Source organism: Canis lupus, chromosome 15, assembly GCF_011100685.1.
Source record: "Canis lupus familiaris isolate Mischka breed German Shepherd chromosome 15, alternate assembly UU_Cfam_GSD_1.0, whole genome shotgun sequence".
Taxonomy (NCBI): Eukaryota; Metazoa; Chordata; class Mammalia; order Carnivora; family Canidae; genus Canis; species Canis lupus.
In genome coordinates, this window is record NC_049236.1 from 55,372,429 (window position 1) to 55,397,878 (window position 25,450).

The 25,450-nt window shown below is 33.4% G+C and overlaps 2 long non-coding RNA genes across 4 annotated transcripts in view; one reads left to right on the plus strand and one right to left on the minus strand.

The window, feature by feature from the left end:
- Positions 1-1,144: 1,144 nt before the first annotated feature.
- LOC102156412 overlaps positions 1,145-25,450 on the minus strand; it is a 33,494-nt gene continuing 9,188 nt past the window's right edge. The window contains exons 2-5 of one of the 3 annotated variants that reach the window (XR_005370926.1): positions 5,466-5,520; positions 4,249-4,315; positions 1,878-1,993; positions 1,145-1,211 (exon numbers count right to left, since the gene is read on the minus strand). This is a non-coding gene — a long non-coding RNA (uncharacterized LOC102156412). Of the gene's footprint in view, positions 1,212-1,877; positions 1,994-4,248; positions 4,316-5,465; positions 5,641-25,450 lie in introns of those variants that run through there. The other 2 variants (XR_005370925.1, XR_005370924.1) reach the window with 2 other exon arrangements.
- On the plus strand, positions 15,445-19,098 carry LOC111090116. Its single transcript, XR_005370927.1, has 2 exons — positions 15,445-15,571; positions 18,747-19,098. It is a non-coding gene; the product is annotated as an uncharacterized LOC111090116 (long non-coding RNA).

Consider the following 25,450-nt stretch of genomic DNA (forward strand, 5'->3'; position numbering starts at 1 on the left):
TAAGTGAGGAAGACAATCAGGAACAGTTACAAAATACCTCCTCTTTGTTATTTTCATTTAAATGAAAGGGTATAGATGTCTTTCAGTTCAAGCTGATTCCACTCCTAAGGCCTGATTTTTCTCCCGCTGTAGGTGTATTTCACTTTATTTAATGATTACTTCCTTGAAAGCAATCACTGTTAGATTCATCCTTCCCATTTCCCCTTTTATTGATCTCATACTTTCAGACCTGCTTTTATATTTACTTTCCTGGATGTCTAACTCTAGGGCTACTACTCCTATGGGTAATTTTTGTATTAAAAGCTTAATTTTAATATTTTCTATTACGAGGAATTCAACTTGCAAAAGAGCACTATGTTTCTCCAAGAACCCTGTCTTTATTTTGCTTCCTCAGGATGTACATAAAAATGTTCATTATGTGTTCTCAAAAGTGTTCCTCTTGATGTAGCCCCTGTGATGTTAATATTGTCAAATACATTTAGTAAATATATTTTTTAAGTTACATATCTCTTTATTGTAAGACTTCTTAGAGGTTTTAATAAGCTAATGTGAATTGTGACTAAGACAAGATAATGTGTGCAACGTTTCTCAAATGTATTTGCTACTTTGGTTCAGATATTTTCTCTGAACAGTTTGTGGAACATTTAATAGAAGAGATTACACTAAATATTGTGGCATCCATACAATAACTTTTAATTATTACTCAGTTTTAAATTAAATCAGGCAAAACTGTTAGTAGGTAACTATACTGGTAGTGAGTGCCACAGGCTTTATTCAATTGAAGCCAGTTCATTTTCCATTTGAATTTTACAAAATTATATTAAAACTTGATGCATAGAAATGAGTTTCCTGATTTTACTTATCATTACATGTTGCTCCAATAACTGAAGAGTGAATCTTATGTCAAAAGTGAAAAAAAAAAAACAAAACAAACAAATAATTTTTTCTACACTGTCCGTAAGATTTATTGCCTTTGATCAGAAAAGGAAGAAGATCTACATTTAATTTTACTTATCTTTAATTCATGAATTCAGCCAATTCAACGTTAACCATTATATTACAATTAGTTCAATAGAAGTTGTATGTACAATGATGAAAGGAGAGACTGTTCTCATGGAACTTTGGGCCAGGGAAAACACAGGACTGTCTTCTTTTTTTTTTTTTTTTTTCCAGGACTGTCTTCTTAGACAAGGCCAGGATTGAGATAATACCTGAAGAACAAGTAGTCAGATGAGAGATAGAGAACTTTCAGGCCATTACATCTAGGGGACTACAAATAGCTGTGCTCTTCTGAAAGGAACAGTGTGAGGAAAAGAATGCCTCCTGGACATTCTTAGCACATGGTTCCTATTGTTTGCTGTGGCTTTAGCCTCTTTCAAATACAGCGTCTTAACTTGATCTCATCATGATCTCGTGATTTCTTTTTTACAAAGGGTAAGAATGCTTACTGGATTGATTCTTCAGTACAGTAATGACTCTCTGAGAAGACTACCTAATGTATATACTCACAATATTATAGAGGGGAGCTATGTGAGGGGATGAACAACACCTTTATTTTTGTGATACTAAATATGAAGAAAAATGGAACACAACATTTGGAAGAGAGAAAATTAGAAGACATAGTAAAAGTAGAAGGATAGGAGAGATAATATGTTTTTAGAAAAGTTCAATATGTTATGTATTTCACCACATGCCATAAAAAGTATGAACTCTTAATACTCAGTGAAAATTGGGAAACACATCTTTGCCGTACTCTGAGTACTACCTTGGGTAAAAATAAAGATACATCAATAGAATTATTAAGTATAAAACATTTCTTCAGTTTGAAAGCAAAAGATAAAAGCAAGTACTGAAATCAAAGTAATGCCACAACTCACAGAGCAAGTGCATATCCTTCCCATCTGGAAATCTTTCTTGTCATTTCTTTATCGCACTTGCGTAAGATTTTCTCTTTTCTCTAACACAAGCAATGCTCCATTGAAGTTTTCCAAACCTAGATAAGGAGGAAAAAAGGATTCAAACAATTTTGAAAACAATTTACTGAACCAAGTGGCAAGGTTTTCTGAACTTCTTGAAAGGTGTATCACTGAAATTTAATTTCATCCCCTCATCAGAAGGATGATCTGAAACTTTCAAAAGAAAAAGAAAAAAGAAGGCATTAAAAGAATTGTGTTTCTGAAAAGCTCTATGACTGTGAACAGGAATAGGATGGAAATAATTGCTAACTTATACAGCTATTTCTATGAGCCAAATAGTGTTCTCGGTACTGCATATATTCAATGCTTTAATCTTCCAAATGACTCTAAGAGAGAGATTCTATTATTGTCCTCACTTTAACAATAATGTATTCAGACACAGCAGTGCTCCAGGTGTCATAGCCAGTAAGTGACACAGAACAATTTAAATCTCTGGATTCAGCCTCCAGAATCTACAATCTTAATACTGATGCTAAACATATTATAAACACTAAATGATACTATTTTTGTATGTTGAATACATTTTATAAAATTGGATACTTATTATTTCTCTCAAGAAAGAACTTAAGTGTGTAAAGATAATTTCTTAGCCAAAACATTTCAGTCATCTAAGTTGTCATAACTCATATTCAAGGCCATGCCTGAAAGTATTAGTCAATTAGCTGGTTATTATAATGACTCTATAAGAAGTAGATCAGGAGATCCCTGGGTGGCTCAGTGGTTTAGCGTCGCCTTTGGCCCAGGGCTTTATCCTGGAGACCCAGGATCGAGTCCCACATCGGGCTCCCTGCATGGAGCCTGCTTCTCCCTCTGCCTGTGTCTCTGCCTCTCTCTGTGTGTCTCTCATGAATAAATAAATAAATAAATAAATAAATAAATAAATAAATAAATCTTAAAAAAAAAGAAGTAGATCAAGCTGCATTTTTATTCTTTACGATGGATAGACGAATGTATCTATATGGATTTATTCATTCTAAACCTCATATTTAAATCCTAACTGTAATCCAAGATTAAAATAAATAGTACATAAAGCAGAGAAAAATTAAAATCAATGTTCAAAACGTAAAATGAAATCAATATCAAGTTAATGCATAATATGCAAGCCATAAAAATCCTATGTACTTGTGAGCCTATAAATGTTGTTTCAAGATTCCCATCTGTCTACACACACGCATGGAAATAGTAAAGTTGTCAGAAGAATCATTGGTAGCACAGAAAAAAGAAATGCTTCTCCTCTGGATTCTTACAGAGTTGTAACTATGGTCCGAGTACTCAAGGAATATAGTAACTAGCACTTCCTTTATTAAATAACAGAGTCCATGTAGTATTGTTATTGTTTTCTAATGCCCTTTGTTGTAAACAGACAAAACTATTCCAAAACAGAAAGATGCAATAAAAATAATTTCTATATGCTACCAGAATAATAGAGTCCAGGCACATTATTTAGTGATGTTATATACTAAAAAATGTATTTCCATAAAAGGACAGCTTTGTAGAAGTGAACCACATCTACCTTAATTTCTTTTAACAGAAAAACAGGCTATCTCTGTATATTTTTCCACGGATTCATAATTAACAAGTGTTAAAATTGGCAAAAATATTTTTAACTTAATGAAACGGGAACAATCTTAAAGTCTACAAAAAAGTGCAACTCTTTGAAATGTTCAATGCTGAATATTTTGAAACTATTTTATGAATTTTATGCTTTTATACTTACATCTTAAAGTACCAGCTAATGACTGACTCAACTGAGATATCATATGTAACTCTGATAAATTCTATCATTACTGTCTTCATCCCCTCATCTTTCACCTCCATAACTCAGCACTAAAAGTAAATGATTTATTGTTGATATGGTACACTATGAAAATGCTAAAAATACATGTTAAATAAATACAGAATGGTTAATACAGAAATGGTTAGAATACAACTTTGTAAGGGATTTGAAATAACATTTGATGGAGCTAGAAAAATCACTGTTTACAAAAAGACTATGACACTCACACATTTCTTTCTCCTCTAGATAGAAACTATGGCACTCCATCTTATAAGTAAGAATTTATTATTTACAGGAAAGAACACTGTAATAAAAATACTCCTTTTTTCCTGGTGAACTTGTAAAACTAATGAAAGTTGTTTATCATTTTCTCATGCATAAATATCAAAGCTAATGCCTGAAAATAAAATTTGTAAAAGCAATATTTTAAATTATATTGGTAACTCCAAAGTTCCCTCAACATTTTTAGAAAAATCTAAATGGATGTTTACTTACTTTTAACTGTGCTTACAACTCCTCATTTTTTCATGCCTTTCCAATGTTTTGCATTTCTTAAGAAAATCTAAATCAAAAGGAAAGATATACCTTTAAAATGGATTTGCTCAAAATAGTCTAGTTTTCTTTTGATTTTTGAAAATGCCATCAGCCCTTTGAAGTTTAGAAATTAATCTCTACCAGTTATGAGCATATAGTCACCTGTTGATTATTTATTCTGATTAATCAATTTACTTTATCTAATTATGATCTATCTAAAAGCCTCTAGCCTTATGTATTTCCACTTAAAATTAATTATTACTTTATCCCTATCTGAAGTAGGCATAGGTCGAGCCAAACTGTATTTGCCTCCAAAATAGAAAAAATTTACTATTTCTAAATGTAACTTTAATGGGTTTGCATTCATATGTATGTACTGACTACTAAATTAGGTAAATAATACCATAAAAGTTGCCCTGAGTAATAAGGAGAGTGTTTATATACAATGGATACCCTTTCTGTTATGCAGATGGAAAATGATTCTGTTCTCATTTGTTATTTACTAAATCTTTAAGAAACTGTGTATTTTTCACATTTATTTAGGAGGTTTTCAAAAGACCAGTCAGTGAATAGAGTAAAAACTGCTGCTGAAAATGAATTAGCACCATCCCTGAAAGAGTCAGACCTCACATAGGTGCCAAATGAAAGGCGTGATGACCCTCATAAACACCTTGTGTGAGTTAATAAGAGTGAAGGTTCATTTCTGTAATGACTCCACATTTGCATCTGTTGCATACCACTTGGGGTGCCCCATAATATAGGCTGTTCATGGTACAGGTTGGCAAGTCAACTATGAATCAGCCAGGCTGTGATACTCATCACTTTGGTAATAAAAATGACCATGCAGACTCTGCATCTGGCCCACTGCCCAAGTAACAGCCATTACATTGGCTTAACAACCACACAGCCTTTGAAGCACACCATCTGCTAGTCAGCTTTGTTACTACTTCCTCCTCCTTGTTAGTACATAAACATTAATATACCACCAAGTATATACTTCCAGAAGACCCACCAAGGACAAGGTGAAAAAGCAGATTCTCTCATTGATTTCTACTTCTGTTACCAATACCCTCTGAGCCAAAGGAATAAAATAACATGGGACAAGTTTGATTATGCAGAATAGAAAAGACAAACGATAAAAATGTGGGAAGAAATGTATTTCTGAAGGCTCTACTAACCTTAAAAATAGAGATTGAAGCCTAGAAATCCAGTGGTCTTATTCTTCAAACACATCTGCAGACTCAAAGCATGAAGATGAAGAGAAAAGCTCCATTTATTAGATATTGCTATACCAGGAAAGTTCTCCTTTTAACCATTGCCAAAGCCCAAAGTATTTTATTTCACATTAAGGGGGGGTGGGGGGGAAGGCATGCATGTGATTTTTCCCTCCATGTTTCCAATTATAAGAGGAATGTATGGAAGACTATTTAACAAAAGAAGAAAATTTAAGTCAATGGAAACAAATAAACATATAACCGACATTTACATATTCATAAAAGGACTAAGTCATAGAATATCAATATGTGTCTGATAATGTAAAATGCTTTTAGAATTGAAAGCAAACTGCCTAGCTCCGTCTTTGGTTTGACAAATACTACTTTTTACTCTGAAAGACACTAAAGTGATGAAATGAGAAAAATGCAAAAAAGAAAAAGTTGATAGCTTTCATCTCTGTGTAAGAGAAACTATGTCAACTCAACAAATGTGAAACTGAAGATGGTGCGAGGGACGGATATCCAGAAGTGGATGAAATGGAGAAAGTTGTGGATGGAAATAATCATAATCAATAATGCTCTGGTACATATTTCTTGAGAGCCTGATACAGAAAGGGACCCATTAACCATTAGGCAGATTGAATGATCCCTCTCAAGTTCTTACACTTTCTTATTCAGAGACCTCATTTTATTTTATTTATTTTTATTTTTTTTAATTTATTTTTTATTGGTGTTCAATTTACTAACATACAGAATAACCCCCAGTGCTCATTTGATTTTATAACTTTAACTTCTATACCTGATGATGCTCATATCTGTAAGCTCAGCTCTGTTCTCCCATTCAAGCTCAAACTATTATTTTTAATTATCTCCTAGACTCTTTTACTCACATAGCTTCCTGCTATGTTGTTTCCTTTTTTTTTTTCTGAGTAAGGAAGACTTGCAAATTTTCTTTGAAATCTCTTTCTCCTGTCCTGTTATTTAAAATTTTAATGCCACTAGTGCTGTACTCTACTTTTTCAAGCCTCAATTCCTAAAAAAAATCAATTTGATAGCCCTCAAACCCTAAATTCTCTCTACCTTTATTCAGTGTTCTTTCAGACTAAATTACCTCAAATATTGTTTCCTGATTTGCAGGCTTTAGGAAAAGCAAATTTCCAACCATACTAAATGCATTTTTTCTTTGCTTGGCTTCATTTAAGTTTTAGGTGGTATTTATTGAGGGCAGACACTGAGCTAAGTACTTGATGATGATTGTCTCATTTACCATCCAGAATGTGGTAAGTATTGTAATATTTCTATTTTAATAATATGGAAACTGAGTTTTACAGGGTAAATAACTTATCCTATAGCTAGTCAATCATATAGCTAGTAAGAGTAAGGTAAGAATTTAACCCTGTACAAGAAAGAAGTAATTATGTGATGGGAAGAGGTATTAGTTAATGCTACAGGGGTTATCATATATATGTATGTATATATATATATATATATATATATATATATATATATACATACACATCAGATCAACATGTATACCTTAAATAACATTATATGGCAATTATATTTCAATTTTAAAAATTAAAAAACAAATATCCAAAAAAGTCCCTATCAATCAGACTTCAAAGTTGATGCTCTTTAATAACTCTATGATATTGCTTCCACATTTCTTAGTTTTACTTCTTCCTAATGTCAACACATTATCCTTTCATTTAGAGTCTCTCTCTCCCTCTCTCTCCCCTCTCTCTCTCTACACACACACACACATACACACACACACAAACATTTCTTTATACCATTTTCCTTACATAGAACACCTTCTTTACCCTTCAGTTCTCTGTTTATTTATTTATTTATTTATTATATTTTTTAATTTTTTTTTTCAGTTCTCTGTTTAAACATGATGTGACAAAGTTCAAGTCATTTGCAAGTTACCTTTCATGGAGCCATTCATAAATATTTTTCATTATTAATTTCCCGATGCTTTTTAACTCTTAAGGAACCCAAGGTTTATCATGGAAATTTTTATACAGTTTGCTTGTATCATTCATTACTTTTTCTTACATTCTTATCTGTACAACTCATTTAGATCTTCTTCAAGGCAAAAACTTGTAGTTCTCTATAATTAACTATATAAATGTAAGCTATCATTATTTCTGTTATTAAACCTCTGTATACTTTGCTCATACTAGCATACTGACATATAATGGGTACTCATGGGATTCGTGTTAACATATTAATGGCAGAGTTGGAACTGAAATATAGATTTTAGATATCCCAATTCAGTTCAGATTTCCCAAAACAGAATGAAACTATTACTTAAAACCAACTGTAAGTCTTTGGAACCAGAATCCTGGTAAAGGGAAGCTTTGTATCCTCTAGAATTTGAAGGACAGAACATTCAGTCCTGTTTAAATGCAAAAAGGAACAGCTGGATTTGTTATAAATAGCAATGAAATAATTCAAAATGTCTATCCACTGAAAAAAATTAATATTGCTGTTCAGTGGATAAAGTGACTTGTATTCACAGGAAAATGATGAAGATATAAACACTTACTAAAATTACTCAATTTCAAACTTCTCCAAAAAATAAATAAAACATAATTACAAAGACAATACTGAGTGAAAAAAAAAGAAAAAGAGGATATTTTGGTTTAAACTAAGAAGTTTAGAGTTGTCAGAAATATAATAGTAGGGAAACTTTACCAACACTTGGTGATTAGCCATCAGACATGTAATAAGACAGATTCCTGTCTGAGAAGGAGCACAAATTAATAAATTCTAAGCCCATTCCCAGATGCTTTATTTTTGACTCTAGATTTATGCTCTTGGGTGTCTGAAAATGTACATGGTAAAACCAGGGTTGTAACTAAGCAGAGATTCTCAACCCTGGCTACATGTTAGATTGTCTTAGAGAATTTTTTGAAATATCAATGCATAAGCACAATGATAAACTAATTAAATCAGAATCTCTAAGGATAGAGTCTGGTGATCATATTATTTTAAATGCTGCCCAGGTGTCTCCAGTCTGCATCTAGGATTAGGACAAGTCCATAGACGTTGCCTGGGATTTAAGAGGTTGACAATTACTAATTGGTTGTATAAATCATGTAGAAACTGTCAAATAGTTCCAATAACAAATCTGAACTTGATCAGAGCCATATCATAACAATGAACATAGGTGAATATAAATTAGATAATATAAGTAAAAGTAAAAAAGATTGTGTTTTAGTTCTCACTTTTCTATAAACATTTTGTGGGGCTCTGGTCAATAAGTTCACTTATTATTTCTGAGCCTCATTTATTAGTTTATTCACACTTATAACACAGTAGACTGGCCAATGGAACTGAAATTTTCCTTAAATAGCCTTACAGCTGCTAAATATTGCATCAAAAATGTCTCATTTATGTATCTCTAACACAGAATCTGTTAATGTCAAATTTTCCAGTTTCTGGGAAATACTGGGTATTATCAATCATAAATATGGCCAGAGCCACAGACACACATTCCAGGATTACAATAACATTAAACCAGAATACAGTATCAGAAAGTAGAGGTAGAGATAAAAATTATTGACTGTGAACAAATTTCTACCTTTATGCATGTTTTATAAGCAGCTCAGAGATTGCCATTCTTAATACATTAAACTCAAATGAGGGTATTAGAAGCCCAATTTGATAAAAATTAAAATTTAAAAGGTAAAAAAATTTAAAAGAATATCTGTTGCAAGTGACTAAAACACGCATACAAATACATAATAAATAATATTAAGTGACTTTAGTAATAAAGATTAAACTGAAAATATTTGAAGTTCTGGCCTAAATCTGTAATATTTTAAACTGCAAAGTGAAAGCAAATTAATAAAGCTTTGCAATGACCTAAAAAATAGAGATAGACACTAGCTGGTGTGAATTCACAAAACAAAATGTCAGCTTTTAAATGATTTACAATTGTATAGAAACTCTTTGTTTAGCAAACTTTTTAAACAGGTATGATGTGATCTAGCTAAAGTATAAAATGTACTTCTCAGTGCTATTGAGAAAACTGTCATATCCAAAACAAGAAAAGAACTGTTAAATTAGGCTAAATCCCATATTAATATATAACATTCGATTTCCAAAGCAGCCTTAGTGAATATCCAAAAGCTTGAATCTTCTTCTTTTACCCATCGATGGACAACATAATTTTCTGTATGAGATTTGCTTTTGGATGAGCCAACTTAAAGGTTGTAGCTCATCTTCCTGATCAGAAGCGACAAGAGGGATTCATACTCTGTTCCTGGGAATGTATTAGAAAAGTAGACTCTATGTCTTTGTGGCAAAGAGTCACAAAGCAAAACCCTAAAACCATGCTTTGTCAATAATTTGGAAAAGAATGTTGGGGATTCATCTTCAATTAATTCAATCAAAGATTTCAATCAAGAGCAGCACTGAATTCATAATTATTTAGTTTTACTTATTGGACTAACTTCAAAACACACAAGGCATTCTCATGAGGAGGTCTGGCTTTATTAGTAGTAAGTTATAGTTTATTTTATCCACTGTATCAGATGAGCTGTCTTATTTAACCAATGGCAGTTGAGTGAATGAGTAAATTTACTTTGGCAATTTTATCCAGTTAAAAAAATTGATTCAAATTGATGTCTTGTTTTGTTTTGTTTTGCTGAGAGCCAGTGTTCCTTTTGTATGACTCCCAGATTTTACTGATTAGCAACAAATTCACAATAAAAGGTTATCTTATTTTCTTAACTGTCTTATCACTTGTTCCAAGATCATTTTAGTGTTGTTTGTAGAACACCCTGGAGAGTTTCTGATTGATCCTCTAGTCCATTTCTACCTTTGTAGGGTAAGGAAGGACAGAGAGTAGTAGAGATGTCAGCTTATTTTGTAATAAAAGCAAACATCATCCATCTCTTTCACTGCAATAAGAATCTCAAAGTTACGATGAAGTTACCTAAAAAAGAAGCCATTCGACCTACTTTCTTGTTTGCTTGGTAAAAATATTTGGGAAAAAAGTTGATTTTTTATTAAAAATGAGTGAGGAGCAGCAAAAATAATTGAAGGAAAAGGAAACTACCCCCCAAAACCTTTTCAATAAAATTTAATGTAATTAAAAGATAATCTAGTTTGAGGTGGCTAACAGAGTGAACAAAAATAGACCTATACTGAAGCATATCACATAAAAGTTTGGGACATGAAAAAACAAGATAAGTTTCATTAAGTTTCAGAAATTAAGGAGGTAGAGTACATAATACTCATGCTTATGTGCAAAGGATCAACATTCAGAATGGCAAAATGGCTTCAGACTTCCATGAAGCTGTAAGATTCTAAAGTGAAGCTTCCAAATACTGAAGTAATATTATTTCAATCTTGAATTTCATTGTCAATCAAACTATAAATAAAATATAAAGATAGAATAAAAACATTTTTAGACAAGCAAAGTCTCAACAAAGTTAACTTTTCCAAGTACTCACCTGAAAGAAGGTATTGGTGAACTTACTCTCAAAGTGAATTGTATAGCCAAAGTCACAAGGATGTGACCAACTTAGTAGGAACTTCAACATATAAAGCACATAATGAAAATATGATGATGGCATATAAGGGACATTCTAGGATAACAAGTATGAACCAGGTGATAGGAGAATTGTTTTCTGCTGGTCTCAGTCTATGGATTGTGATGCTCTTAGCTAGAAATACCAGCTGTACCCACCAGTAGACCACAGATATTTTTCCTTTCTGATCCAATGTTGTGGCTGGACCAGTCCTTGTGGTTCCTGTTGTGATTGGAGGATGCACCTCAACAACAATCATCAAGGGACTAAAAAAAAAAAAAAAAAAAAAAAAAAGAAAGAAAGAAAGAAAGAAAGAAAGAAAGAAAGAAAATAAAAGAAAACCCTTATTAGTTACAAAGCCTGGAGGGTACACAGCACTAGGGCCCACACAGCAAGGTTTTAGGGAGAGGGAGAGATGGAGAGAAGGAGAGAAGATAGGAAGAAAAAATAACAAGAGAAAGAACATGTGGACCTGGGTTCTACTTTCATTGGAGAGTTAGGATAGGGTGATTAGGGTTTCATGGGTTCATTCTTTAGTGGTGAATTTAAAACATAAGAGGGAAAATTAGGGCAGCCCCGGTGGCGCAGCGGTTTAGCGCCGCCTGCAGCCTGGGGTGTGATCCTGGAGACCCAGGATCGAGTCCCATGTCGGGCTCCCTGCATGGAGCCTGCTTCTCCCTCTGTCTGTGTCTCTGCCTCTCTCTTCGCTCTCTCTGAATGAATAAATAAATAAATCTTTAAAAAAAAGAAAAGAAAATTAAAACTCAGGATAGAGAAAACAAGCTATGGAAATTGTTTAAGTCAACCAGAAATCTCTAAAACAAAGGAAACTCCAGGGGTAGAGTGGCCGCTTTCTCTAGATGTATACGTGTTTTTGGAGAGAGCTGCCTTTGAAGTGAAGCCCTCAGCAATCTAAAGCTTACTGTCAGGACTTGCATTGTAATAAAAAAAAAAAAAAAAAAAAGGCCCACTCTCATGTTCTTAAACAGCAGAGGATGCAAAGAAGATGGCAAAATATTGGGCACATGTGATAGGGAAGGTATGAAATAATTCAATTATATTAGTATATAAAAGAAACTAAAAATGAAAATGATAAGAGCCATCCAAGTGAATCTTTTAATTATACAATTGGAATGATTTATTATAAAATTGTGTGTGGTCATAAGAGAAGTGCATTTATTGTTCAAATGAGAATTTCAGGGAAATTAGGAGTGCCTGGATGGCTCAGTTAGTTAAGCATCTGACTCTTGATCTCAGCTCGGTCTTGAGTTCAAGTTTCACATTTGGCTCCATGCTAGGTGTGGAGCCTACTTTAAAAAGGGAGAGAGAAAGGGAGAAAGAGAGAGAGAGAGAAGAATATCAAGGAATTTGAGTTTTGAATTGATCAGCAAAGTATCATATTATCACATCACCATTATTGGTCATTGTTTCCCCACATAAAACTAATCGATAATTACAAACAGATGTTTGCTTTCTTTGTCCTGTTTCAGTCAAACATACATTTTCCTTTGTCTACAGATGCATCTTCTTTACTTTCTATTAAATTTTTATCTCCTTCCCATTAATCTTCCACATCTGGTGCTTGACTAAACTGTCTAAGAACATAAATAAACTCACCGATACTAAGTTTAATAGACAGTTTTTTAAAAAAGATTTATTTATTTTAGGGAGAGAAAGTGAGGGGGAAGGGCAAAAAGAGAGGCAGAGAGAGAATCTCAATCGGACTCCACCTGAGTGTGGAGCCCAACCTCGGGCTCAATCTCAGGACCTTCAAATCATGACCTGAGCTGATATCAAGTCAGTTGCCCAACCAACTGAGCCACCCAGATGTCCCCTGACACTTTTTAAACCCCACCTGACCTGATATTTCAGAAATAAGTGGCTGACAATTTACCACATATTCTCTTACTGATACATCCTCTGTCTTTCTTAGTCTATGTGGAATTGAATTGAGAAACAGTTCTACGGACAGAATTTTTATTTAGTGACCAAACAGGAGACAAGTCCTTTTCTATGGACTTAGAGAAAGGAGAATGTAAACCTAGGGAATGGATCAAATAATAAAGGGCAAAAGTTTAATAAGAACTTTGTGAAAGGATTTAAATCTAGTATGGAACCAGAGGATATGAAATGGAGAATCTCATGCATGTGGTTTCAAAATAAAGTAACTTAAGAACTGAAAGACTAATTTTTCATAAATATCTGATTTACAGAAGAATGAGACTTATCCCCTTGGCAGTAGACATTCATCAAGAATCTCTCCACATCTCTCCTCAATCCTTCTCCAAAGAACTTATTGCTTGGGCTCTCATTCTTGCCCATTTCTCCTGGAGCATTCTATCTCTCAGCAAATGTTAATTCCTTAGAATTTCTTTAACAATCCCTTAGACCAAAGCCAAAAAATCAATATTGACACCTGCCTTCTTCCTACCCTAAATCCAATCAATTGCTAAGGGCTTATCAATTCTTCCTCTATTTGTATATACAGTTAGTTCTCTGTATCTCTACTGTTGTCCAGATCACCATTGTCTTTTATAACTGTACTTCATTCCTACAATTTTGACCCTATTCCTATCTCATATATTTTCACAGAGAGGACAGAATTATTTCAAAAATGAAAATCAGATATATTACTCCTTTGTTTGAAAGCTGTCAATCTCTTTTCATTTTCCTTAGAATGTAGACCCAAATCTTTACTTGGATCTATACCATGATTCCAATCAATTCTTTGCCTACCTGAGAGATGCTGGCAGGCCATCACATTCCATCTGCAAGTTTCTTCCTGGCCTAGTCATATTTAATCATATCCCATGACTTTCTCTTTAATATCATAATTTGTAAATTTCCAATATTTTCACAAAGATTGAGCTTATTGGGGCTTAAAACATGCTTTCAAATGAATGAATGACATTTATATAACAACTCCTTCCTGCTTATTATAGCAAATGAAAATGGACAGGAAATAATTACTATGCTTGATTGTTATCCATTTGTACTTGGAGATGGTTACTTTTATGTGTCAACTTGACTGAGCCAACTGGTGCCCAGATATTTGGTCAAATAGTATTCTGGGTGTTTCTGTAAAAGTGTTTTTGAATCAGATTAACATTTAAATTGGTAGACTGAGTAAAGCAGATTTTTCTCTACTCTTTACAATGAGACCCGATTGGATAAGCTTTATCCAATGCATTGGAAGCCTGAACAGGACAAAAAGTCTGACCTTCCTTTGAATAAGAGAGAATTCTTTCTGTCTGATTGCCTTCAAATGAATATATTGGCTTTTTATCCACCTTAATCTCAAACTAAGACAATAGTTCTTAGGTCTTGAGCTTGCAAGCCTTCTAATGGGAACTACACGATTGGCTTTCCTGGGTCTCAGGCCTTTGGATCTGGACTGGAACTAAACCATTGGCTCTCTTGGGTCTCTACTTGCTGACAGATCTTGGAATACCTCTATAATCACATGAGCCAATTCTTTGTAATAAATCAGTAGATAGATAGGTAGAGAGAGGGAGAGGGAGATTGAGAGAAAGACAGGGACAGACAGAGACACAGAAAGAGAGAGATCTCCCTATTGGTTCTGTTTCTCTGGAGAATCCTAATACAGAGGCATTGTAAAAATATAGCTAAAGTGACTTTTGGATTAAATAGTGAAACTTAGTCATAACATTGTTTTAGGATCTGAGTGTTCTGAATTAGCGTAATCCATCCCCAAAATGCAGTTGTACTCTCTGCCATAGTATGCACAGTGCCTGGTATAATAGGCATCTGAACAAACGTAATCCAAGTAAATATTTAAAAAGGCTTACTCTATTAAATGCATAATATTTTCTGTGCATATTTAAGCTTAATTGTATAAATAAGTAGTTCTATGAATTATTTAATAGTTTACTCAAACAACTGTTCATCTATAAGAGAAAAAAATACATCCAAATAGAAAACATATACAAAAATCAATTCCAGGTCAATCATAGATTTAAAATAAAAAAGCAAAATTTTAAAAAAAAATTACCATAAAAATACTAAAATGCCTTTTTTACTACATAGATTACATTTCCTTAAGAAGATAAAAAAAATATCTGAAAGGAAAAGAAATAAATTTCCCCAAAATACATGTAAAAACACAAAGAATTTATACACAAAGGATTTTCTTCAATTCAAATATGATAAAATAACTGGTATCAGAATAACTTTCTTGGCAAAAATAATTATCAAAGAGACAAAATAAAAGAAAATCATCTGAAGGAATTGGAAAAATAAAGTATCAAAAAGACTACTATCTTTGAAAAAAGAGAAGCAGCACAGCTGGTGAAATCTGCTTAACCCTATCTTTTCTGAGGCCATTCCCAGGTTCTTCCTGCAGGAGTCTAGAACACAAGATGACTATGATCTCACTTGGAAGGGAAGACAGAAGTCAGAGACTTTGGGAGGCAAAGCAGATGAAAAGTGAAGGACACAGTAATGAACGTACTGCATAGGGGACTGTGGAAGGAAACCCCCAAATCTGCATACTAGCACATTGTAAGTCATTGTGTAATTCTTAACCAGTCATATCAATAAGAACTACCACTACATGCAACAAATGACTGAATCGCATAATCAGACACTTGAGTGCAGGAGGCTAGACACAGAGATTTCAGTTATGTGAAGTTCAAGGACAGAGAATGGTAATATATGGTGACACTATTTTGAACTTTATTTTTTAAAAATATTTTTTATTTATTCATGATAGACACAGAGAGAGAGGCAGAAACATAGGCAGAGGGAGAAGCAGGCTTCAGGCAGGGAGCCCGCTATGGGACTCGATTCCAGTTCCCAGGATCACACCCTGAGCCAAAGGCAGACGCTCAACTGCTGAGCCACCCAGGGGTCCCTATTTTGAACTTTAAATGAATGATATGGAATGGTATATATCAAAAGTACTTAGGGGGAAAATGTATAAAGAAAACAAAGCAAATTGCTAAAAGAAGATATCTATTATGGCAGCATTCAGTTAAAAATCTCAAAAGGACACTTTATTGAGGTTATGAATACATACACATGAAATTTGAAGTTAATATTTGACAAAGTTTGGTAGAAGATACATTATATTATTCTATACACTGAAAAAATATATATATATTAACAATAAGGTCTGTGTGCTTGTCTTTAAACACTCTTATCCTAAAAATTATGTTTCAGTTGAAAAGTTGCTGCAATGGACACATAACCTCTGGTCAAAAGAACTGTGTGCTTTTGACAGGATTATTACTTTAAAAATAAATTTGTCAGAAGAATGGTTTATTATGTGTGGTTTAGATTTATTAAAAAAATATATCATCTGAAAAAGTTTGTCTTATAGGTTAAGACATCATTCATATTCTATTTCATACTAGAAATATGCTAATGAAAATTCTTAAGTATTTATAATTTAAGAATGTATATACCTTTCTAATAAAAAAGTAGTTTTTTCTATGACATAATCACTTCCTCAAGAAGTATACAGTTTAATAAGAAAAAGAGAATAATTTTGGCACCAGAGCTCCTTGTACTTCCAAATTTGAATTTCCCAATTGACCCGAGAAAAGAATCAAATACTTTACCATATAAAAATATGTGGGCACTTAGAAAGTTTTTGTGCTTTTCATCTATTTTGGGCCCAAACTCAATGATAGTATGTCAGTATGTCAGATGTAGTATATATCACTGTTTGTATTTTCATTGTTTACTATTTGACATACATTTAAGCCTCAACGGAGAACTTTTCTCCAAAGGAACATACATATTTTTTTAAAAATAAAAAACTTAAATTATTTAATACATATATTTATATGCCCTTAACTTGGTTACCTTGAACAAGTCCATCCAGGAACCAAAAAAGTAAAATCCACAATGTCTGACATTTAATGAATTATCAGGCACATAAAAAGTAGGCATAAGGTTCTTAATGAGGAGTAAAAAACAATCAATGAAAACAGAGTCAGAAACAATGTATATATAGTACGCCTAGAAGATAATGAAGCTAAAAAAAGCTATTGTAAATCTACTCCATATGATCAAGAAGGTAGAAGAAAAAATTAGGATAATAAGGAAGGACATGAAAGATAAGTTTCTTAAAAGACTCAACTGAACAACTAATGATAAAAAATAAAATATCTAAAGTAAAAATATTTGAGATGAGATTAACAGAAAATTGGACACCGCCAATGAAAACATTAATCACTTTAAAGTAGAGGACTTCCTAAAGCTGTCCTTCCCACATGAACACCCATAAGCCTTCCTATGGCTCTCAATGCTTAAAAACTAACCACTATTCTCATGATAGCCTCAAAAACCTGCATGGTGCATTCCTCACCTATTTCTAAATCTCACCATGCATCATGGTCTCAGTCTCAGCAGGTTTTAGCTGCCTTGCCCTTTTTCTTTATGGCCTATAACTGAATGTCAATTGTACATGATGTTTCACCTTCCAAATTCTCCTCCCCACACCTCCCCACACCTCCCATTTTTCCCTAAATATCTACTTTAAATATCACCTGCAGCATTATTTCCTCAGGGAAGCTCTCTATGAATCCACAGATTAGGTTGTTATCTCTCTACCATATACTTTCATAGATCCTGTGTTTATTTTATTTTAAACTTACCAGTTGTAATTTTACATGTTTTCTGTCATATTTTTAGCGCCTACCTTTTTCACTTGCATGCTGGCAAGAAATATATTTTGTTCACCAATGAATTCCCAGCTCACTACCTGACACATGTTAAGCAATCAACAATTTTTTTGAAAAAAATAATAAGCGAATTTATTGTAAATTAAGATTTTTCTTTGGGCTGTAATGTGTTTGGTTTATGAAGTCTCTGCTTCATTAAATATAATTATTCAGGCACAAATTTCATTAGCATTTAAGCCCCAAATCAATTAGTTTTCTGTATTTGAATTTTCTGTATTTGTATTATTCCTAAGTGGTAATTTCTCAGAAATATTAAATAATTTATCAAGACTAACATACTAAGCTCAAGTACAAAAGGATTCAAGTTCTAACAAAAATGTGCCAGAGCATAATAAACAAAATATATTAAAATAAAAATATAACACTGTACAGGGACACTTGGGTGGCTTAGTGGTTGAGCATTTGCCTTTGGCTCAGGGTGTGATCCCTGACCCCGAGGTCCTGGGATTGAGTCCTACATCAAGCTCCCCACAGGAAGCCTGCTTCACCCTCTTCCTATGTCTCTGCCTATTATGTATATATTTCTTATGAATAAATAAATAAAAATTTTAAAGTGTTATGAAATATAACAGTATATATAGCAAAATGCTAAAAGTCCTTATATTTTATAAAATCGTATAGTGAGAATTTAATGCAGATTAATAGTTAAATCATATAAAATCAGCTAATAATAATCTAATAGCGAAAATATTTTCCTTCTCATTATTGAATTATATAGTCCATGAATGACAAAATAACAATTTATTCAAAAGCTTATACAAAAAATTTAAGTCTTGATGATAAAATTTAGCGAGGATGCTAGTCAGTATGTACAGTGAAAGTTCTTCCCAGTGTATGATAATGAATCAAGGTGCATATTGAGTTTAGGGAGTAAGGGTTTCCTCTAACTAGAAGCATCACAGTTAGATTTTAAACTACTTTAGTATTCTATACATTAAAATTTAATAATAACAATAATAATAATACAAAATTATTTTCCTTACCAGTGTAATCATTGGGTGGTTGACAAAAAGGAAATAAAAACCACACTGTAAAAGATCATAATCTCATCTCAAGTCTAAAATGATTTCTACTAAAGAAGATCCATGACTAAGAGTTTACATTTCAAAATTACAAAATGTACAAGGTTTTACAACAAAGGAGTGTCAATAGACACAATAAAGAACAGACTGAAATCCTCCAGAAAGCTTCAGAAAATAGTTGACCATCTGAAAGACATTATACAATGGTATATCCAAAATTATTAAAAGCCTAAAAGAAGGAACATAAAACAAGACAAAATATACTAGAAAAGATAACTTGGAGGAAGAGCAAAAAACCCATTTCTAACATTAAAAAGAAAGTGAAAAGTGAATACAAGAAAAACTGTGGATTGTCTAATAGCACAGAATTAATAAATTCCAAGAAAGAATTGGACAAATTACATGCATCACACGAGACAAATGGATATCTATGAAAAACGAGACTGAGAGACTTGAAAGGTAAAGTAAGAAGGTACTTGTATTACTGCTGTCACTCAAGGAATCAGAACAAATATGAGTGCTATGGAATAAGAAATGTATTATAACTAGACCTTACACAGTTATGAGGGAAGCCAAAAAACATAAAGTCAAATGACCAAAGAAAAAATCACTATTAAGGAACCTCAAAGAGGAGCTGATGAAGAAGAGATGAGAAGATTATTATTGCCTTCAAATTTGGTGGTTGCCTGAAGTTGCTATATGTCAGTAGGATAGTAGTTGATAAGAATAACAGGACACCCAAGTAGAGGAAAGCAAGGAAAAACAGTAACCAAATAGTAATATGTTCAAAGATAACCTGAAATTCATAAAAACTAGCTGGACTCAAAGGTCAAAACCTATATATATAATGTATGTGTATGTGTGAAAAAATATAATGGGAAAAACCTAAGGGAATGCTGCATCAGTTTTGCCATTCAGTTAGAAGAAAATGTATTTGTCTTACTTGGTTTACATTTTTAATATTATTTAAACATACGTGCTGGACATATTTGGAGAATTAAAATTTTAAATTTTATAAATTAAATTTATAAAAAAAACAAAATGCTATTAATCAGTGTTTATGTCTTCATTCCTTCTAGCAATTCTCCTCCAGAGAAAAGACTAGACCTATTCTTTTCTGTTTTTTTTTTTAAAGATTTTATTTACTTATTCATGAGAGACAGAGAGAGAGTGGCAGAGACATACACAGAGGGAGAAGCAGGCTCCATGTAGGGACCTCGATGTGGGACTCGATCCTGGATCATGCCCTGAGCCAAAGGCAGATGCTCAACCGCTGAACCAACCAGGCGTCCCAAGACTAGACCTATTCTGATCCAATGACATGATTGGTCCCTCACTTTAAATAGATGCTGTGATGTGATGCATAGAAGTAATGTGTTCCAATCCCAGAATATGAATTGGGATTGTAGGAAAGGATTTCTTTAGCACATAGTAATGGAAATGAAGTTGGTCTTTTAATAACTGCAGTAGCTGTTGAAATAGAGGAAATACTGAATAGTTTATGTGAAAATAATCCAGGATGCTTATTTTCCTTATTTTTAAAAAATATTTAATTCAATTATGTGTTTCCATGGTAAAGCCATATAATTGGCTAAAAATACACTTAAAAATGATGTCTTGTATTTTTCTAGTGCTAACAGAAAATTATCAGGGAATGAAGACAGTCGTGTCTAAATATGCTAGGTTTATTTCTGAATCTCATTAATGGTGTTTGCTTCTTAAACAAGAACATCACATTGCTGACCCTATCCTAGATAAAGCACAGGTGGTCAACACATAACAGGCACATTAAAAATGTTTGTTTTTTTAATTCCTCATTTTTTCTTACATTTGGTGCAGGTACTATCCTATTTTTCCTTAATGCAATTTAACACTTCCTCAGGTTATATATTTCAATTATTACCTTCATAATCATTAGTTTTTAATCAAATCAACTCATCTTTATTTCAGCTCTAAGCAAGATGTTGGAAGGATATTTGTGGCTATAAAAAAGAATAAATTATGTATGCTTTTTGCACTCAAGGAATTTATAATTCATTGGGGGAAAGAATCATCTAATTATAAAAAATACAAGTTTTTAAGTAAAACTTAAGTTTTTAAGTAAAATAATATTCTATTATATATTAAATGGTATAAGAGATAAATATCCAACTACTTAAATATAGTCTCTAGCAATTAACATTCTTCCAAAGGCCATATTTGTCTATCATTTTACAGCATTATGCAAAATTGAACAGGAAGTAGCAAATATTCTGAATACTTTTTAAAAACAGGCATGTTGGAAATAAAAGGGAAAATATGCAGATTCAAGAGCTGTTTTATATGTAAAATTTTTTTAGGAATATACTGGTCTATGGCAAGCCAGGATTTCCCATCTCAGGCAAAAATAACAAGTTGCTACAACTTCTTCCCCTATCAATAAGTCACTAAGTGCTATAGCACTTGCTAGGTGTCTTTGGAGTTTTGAAGCAATACATTTTAAACTGGAAGAAGATTCTCCAACCTATTGTCAGGGCATTTGAAGTGTTGTCAGTTTTGAGGCCAAGGGCAAGACAAGACTGTGTAGCAGGTCCTAGGCTATAGAGATATCTACCCAGCCATCCAAGTCATATGACCCAGCAGATCTGATGATGTTAGATGTATCTCTGGTGGATAAGGGTGTTGTGTGGAATCTCTGGAAATTACCAAGTATTATTGCAGAGCCCTAGGGCTGTGGCGAAGGTCATCATTCTGTGACAGGAGGCCGGCATGCTAATGTCCCTTATCATGAGAGAAAAGATAATTCTGTGACTAGTACTGCTCATTCTGAGTCAGTTATTGTCAGATTCACCAAGTCATGTAGTTGAGTGGTGCTATCCATCCATGATACAATGAAAATAGTATGTTCAGGATCACACCTGGGGTCTAAGATATAAGAAAGGTTAAAGGGCACAAGTAAGTTAGGTGATCAAGTTCTCACATCACTTGTCTTTCTTACACTGAAGCAAGCCACTCAGCTCATACTCCTGATCTCTTGGGAGAGCCATTCCTACCATTCTCTTATAGAAGACAGAAAACTTCATTTGAAGATGTATTTACAGCTTCAGGATGTAGAGGTAAATTACAAATGGATTTCTTTTATAGGACAGTGCTACTTAAAAAAAAAAAAAAAAAAAAAGGACAGTGCTACTTATGCGTGGTCCAAAAGAGTAACAACAGTGAGAAGTCCTATCATTGGGAAAGCTCCAGGGAGCACATTTGATTGGCTGATTTGTTTGGAGAGAGAAGTATCTTAAGACTTGCATACACACAGAATTCTATAGACAATGGTAAATGGCTTCAGAGGTAAATATTAGAAGATCAGGAATAAAAAAAAATCTGGGCAAGAGACATATGGATGAACCTATGGAAGATGAAGTATGAAGATTTATATGTCTGATATTGGCCTAGCCATAGAGCATCCAACACAGGGGAAACACATTAGCCAAGTAGATGGGATGACTTAGCCTAAGGTCATCAGTAGCCTATGTCCTCAACAATTCCACTGCATGAGAGAAAGGAACATAAACAGAATGGCCATGGTGGCAGGGATGGTGGTTAAACATGGGATTAACAACATGGGCTCCATCTCACTAGAGTCAATTTAGTGATACTACTGTCAGTGTCATATTGTCACTACCAAATGCCTAACTTGCTAGCCTCAGAGACTGACACTGAACTCTCAATATGGCAAAATCTCTCAGGCCAGTCACTTAGTAGCAAGTGGATTATGTTGAACTTCTACCACGATGGAAGAGACAGTGATTCATCTTCTAGAATTAATACCTACTAATTTAGATTTCTCTTTTCTGGCTTCAGGAATACTGCTAGCTCCAGCATCAGAGAATTCTTTATCTATGCATATGTTACTTAGACTGAGGGAATCATTTTATGGAAAAGCAAGAATTACTTGGGTTCTACATTGTACAATATAGTGCATTACCTAGAAAGAGTCAGTCAGCTATAACTCGGTTGATCATTTTACAGTTCTTTTGCTAGGAGAGCAGAAAGAAGAAGAAAACAGAGTTATTACATAGAAGGTAGATAATTAACCCTTATTATGATAAGGAGCTAGGAATTCTGCTACAGAATGAGATAGGAAATAGTAGGTCTAGAATTCACTAAGACATTTTTGATACTCCCATGCCCCATCCTAATAGTAAGTGATGAATTGCAAGTAAATGCAAGATTCCCAATGCCCCAAAACACTTGTGCTGAGGTATGGGTCAACCAAATAGGCAAACATCAGCCCAGTTGATGTGATGTCCAAATGTGAAGAAAATACAGAATGAGAGGTAGTGGAAGAGGAAGTTGGCTATCACAGCAAGGACAATAGCTTGTTCCAATAATAAGCATTAAGTATGAAATTCTTGCCAAGGGACTTATGCATATTGTGAGTGGATCCAAGTGAGGCAGGAATGGACCATATGAATATTACTTTTGTACTGACATATATTCTCTGACTACAACCATGGCTATGGTGAACAATTCCAAGCAGGCTTTAATCTACTTCACACTCGTGGTGACTAAAGTCAAGTATGTACCATACGTACAGGACTATGTATATGTATGTTAGGACTTTTCTGTTGCAGAGGCATGGGACACCTGAAAAAGACACTTGACATTCATATACAAATGTCACATGGGTGTGGTGTATCTATACTCTAAGGACCAAATCTCTAAGGACCAAATCTCAAGGCATGGAGCTGATAGAAAAATCCTCTATTTCATTCCTCAGGCAGACAATTACATAGCTCCTCAGAAGGACCTGGTGGAGTCAGGCGTCCAAAGCCCACAATGATCAACATTCAATAATTGACTTTTATTTTTGTTTTCTCTCTTTCTCGTTTCATTCTCCTCATTCTTTATTCTTGCTTTCGAAGTTTGGTTCCTTCATAAACTTTGTGCATACAATGTCATCTGATTGTTATAAGGATTACGTGAGGTGTCAATTGTAAACTACTTAGAACAGTGCCCGGCACACAATAAGTATTTTATATGTTGTTACCAATTAAAAAACAAATGATAATAAAGTTTTAAAAGATTAAACAGGATGGTCTCAGATATATAGATAGAGATATATATGAGAGAATATAAATTAGAAATTATTTTTTCCGGAATATATACCTTTCTTATTTGTACTACCTTCAACTCCCAAACTTTTCTCATTTCTATGCCATTAGAATTAATTTGCTTTTGACTCTATTCACATAATGAACTTCTGATGCTAATGTAAAACATGAGACCCTAGATCACTCAACATAGTGAAAACTCTCCACTTAGAATAATAATAGAATGCCCAAGATAACAAATTAAAGATACTGCTGATAACAAAATCTGAGCAGTATTTGCAAACTACATCGATATCAAGGCAAAGACTTTAAACGTATGGTTTCCAGATTATCATTACAAGTAGATGGATAGATAGATGGATAATAGATAGAAGAAGGTGATAGATGTAGATGATAGATTGATAAATAGATGATGATAGATAGATAGATAGATGATACCTATCTCTTGAAGCTGTGCAGAAAGTGGAGAAAAGAAGGAGATATAGGCATAGTATCTTATGAATCCTAATTCTAAAGGTCCATTTCCTTAAGGGAGTAAAAAGGGAGGAGCACATCTGTGACGTTTCCTTAGGCCACTGACAAATATCCTGCATCCATCTTCCTCTTGCAGAAAAATAGTTGATTCACATGAATATATGTCCATTCGAATAGCCTCTAGCCTTGCACAAGAAAAATAGTCCAAAGAACTATTGAATTATCCTTTCTTAATGTGCCATTTCTTCAAATATACTACAAAATTATTCTCGTAAGTCCTCTTTTCCTCGAAAGTATAATGAAATACATTTTTTCATTGTATAGAAAAATATTTCCATGATTAATTATATAAATAGGATATATATATGTATATATAAATATAATACTTAGAGTAAAAGAAAGGTTAGTAAAGGTTTCATGTCTGCATGTAAGAAATTGGCTGAAAAGCAGAGTGAAATCTGGAAAATGACAGAAAAATCTTCCAAAGCATTTTTCTTCGGTAGTTTGGATACTTAAAAGTATTGTTAAAATGTTTCCTTTTTCAATCTTCTTCCTGTCATAAATATTATTATCTACCATGGAGACAGCCTTTATATTCAGCTATCACCCACAGACATGAACAGCACTCCATGTATGCATTATAGTATGTTAAAAAAAAAATCTAAGGTTGAAATACTTCACACGATGAAGTGTTGCTACAGGGATTTTATCATTAAGTGGATTTGGTAAAGAGTATTAAAGGATTCATCTAAGTACAAAAAAATCACTTGAGAATCATCCTTGCTTCTTGACTGTCCTCTGGGTAAAATACTGGTCCTCCCCAATCATATTTTTGGAGAGTAAAGTGTTATTCTTAACTACATAGTTATTCTTCAGAGAACAATGTTAAACACATCTGCTCTGGATCTATTATCCAGCCCCTCCTTTCATCACATCAATCTATTGTTATGCAGAGAAGGGCGAGAATGTATAATAGATGAGAAGTGTATTGTTTTATAGCACTTGTCAATCTGACACTTAAAAAATACCTGCATGGAGGTTTGGTTTCAAAGAAATGACTTTCTCTTATGGAACCAACATTTCTTAGTAAATCAAAAGAAGATA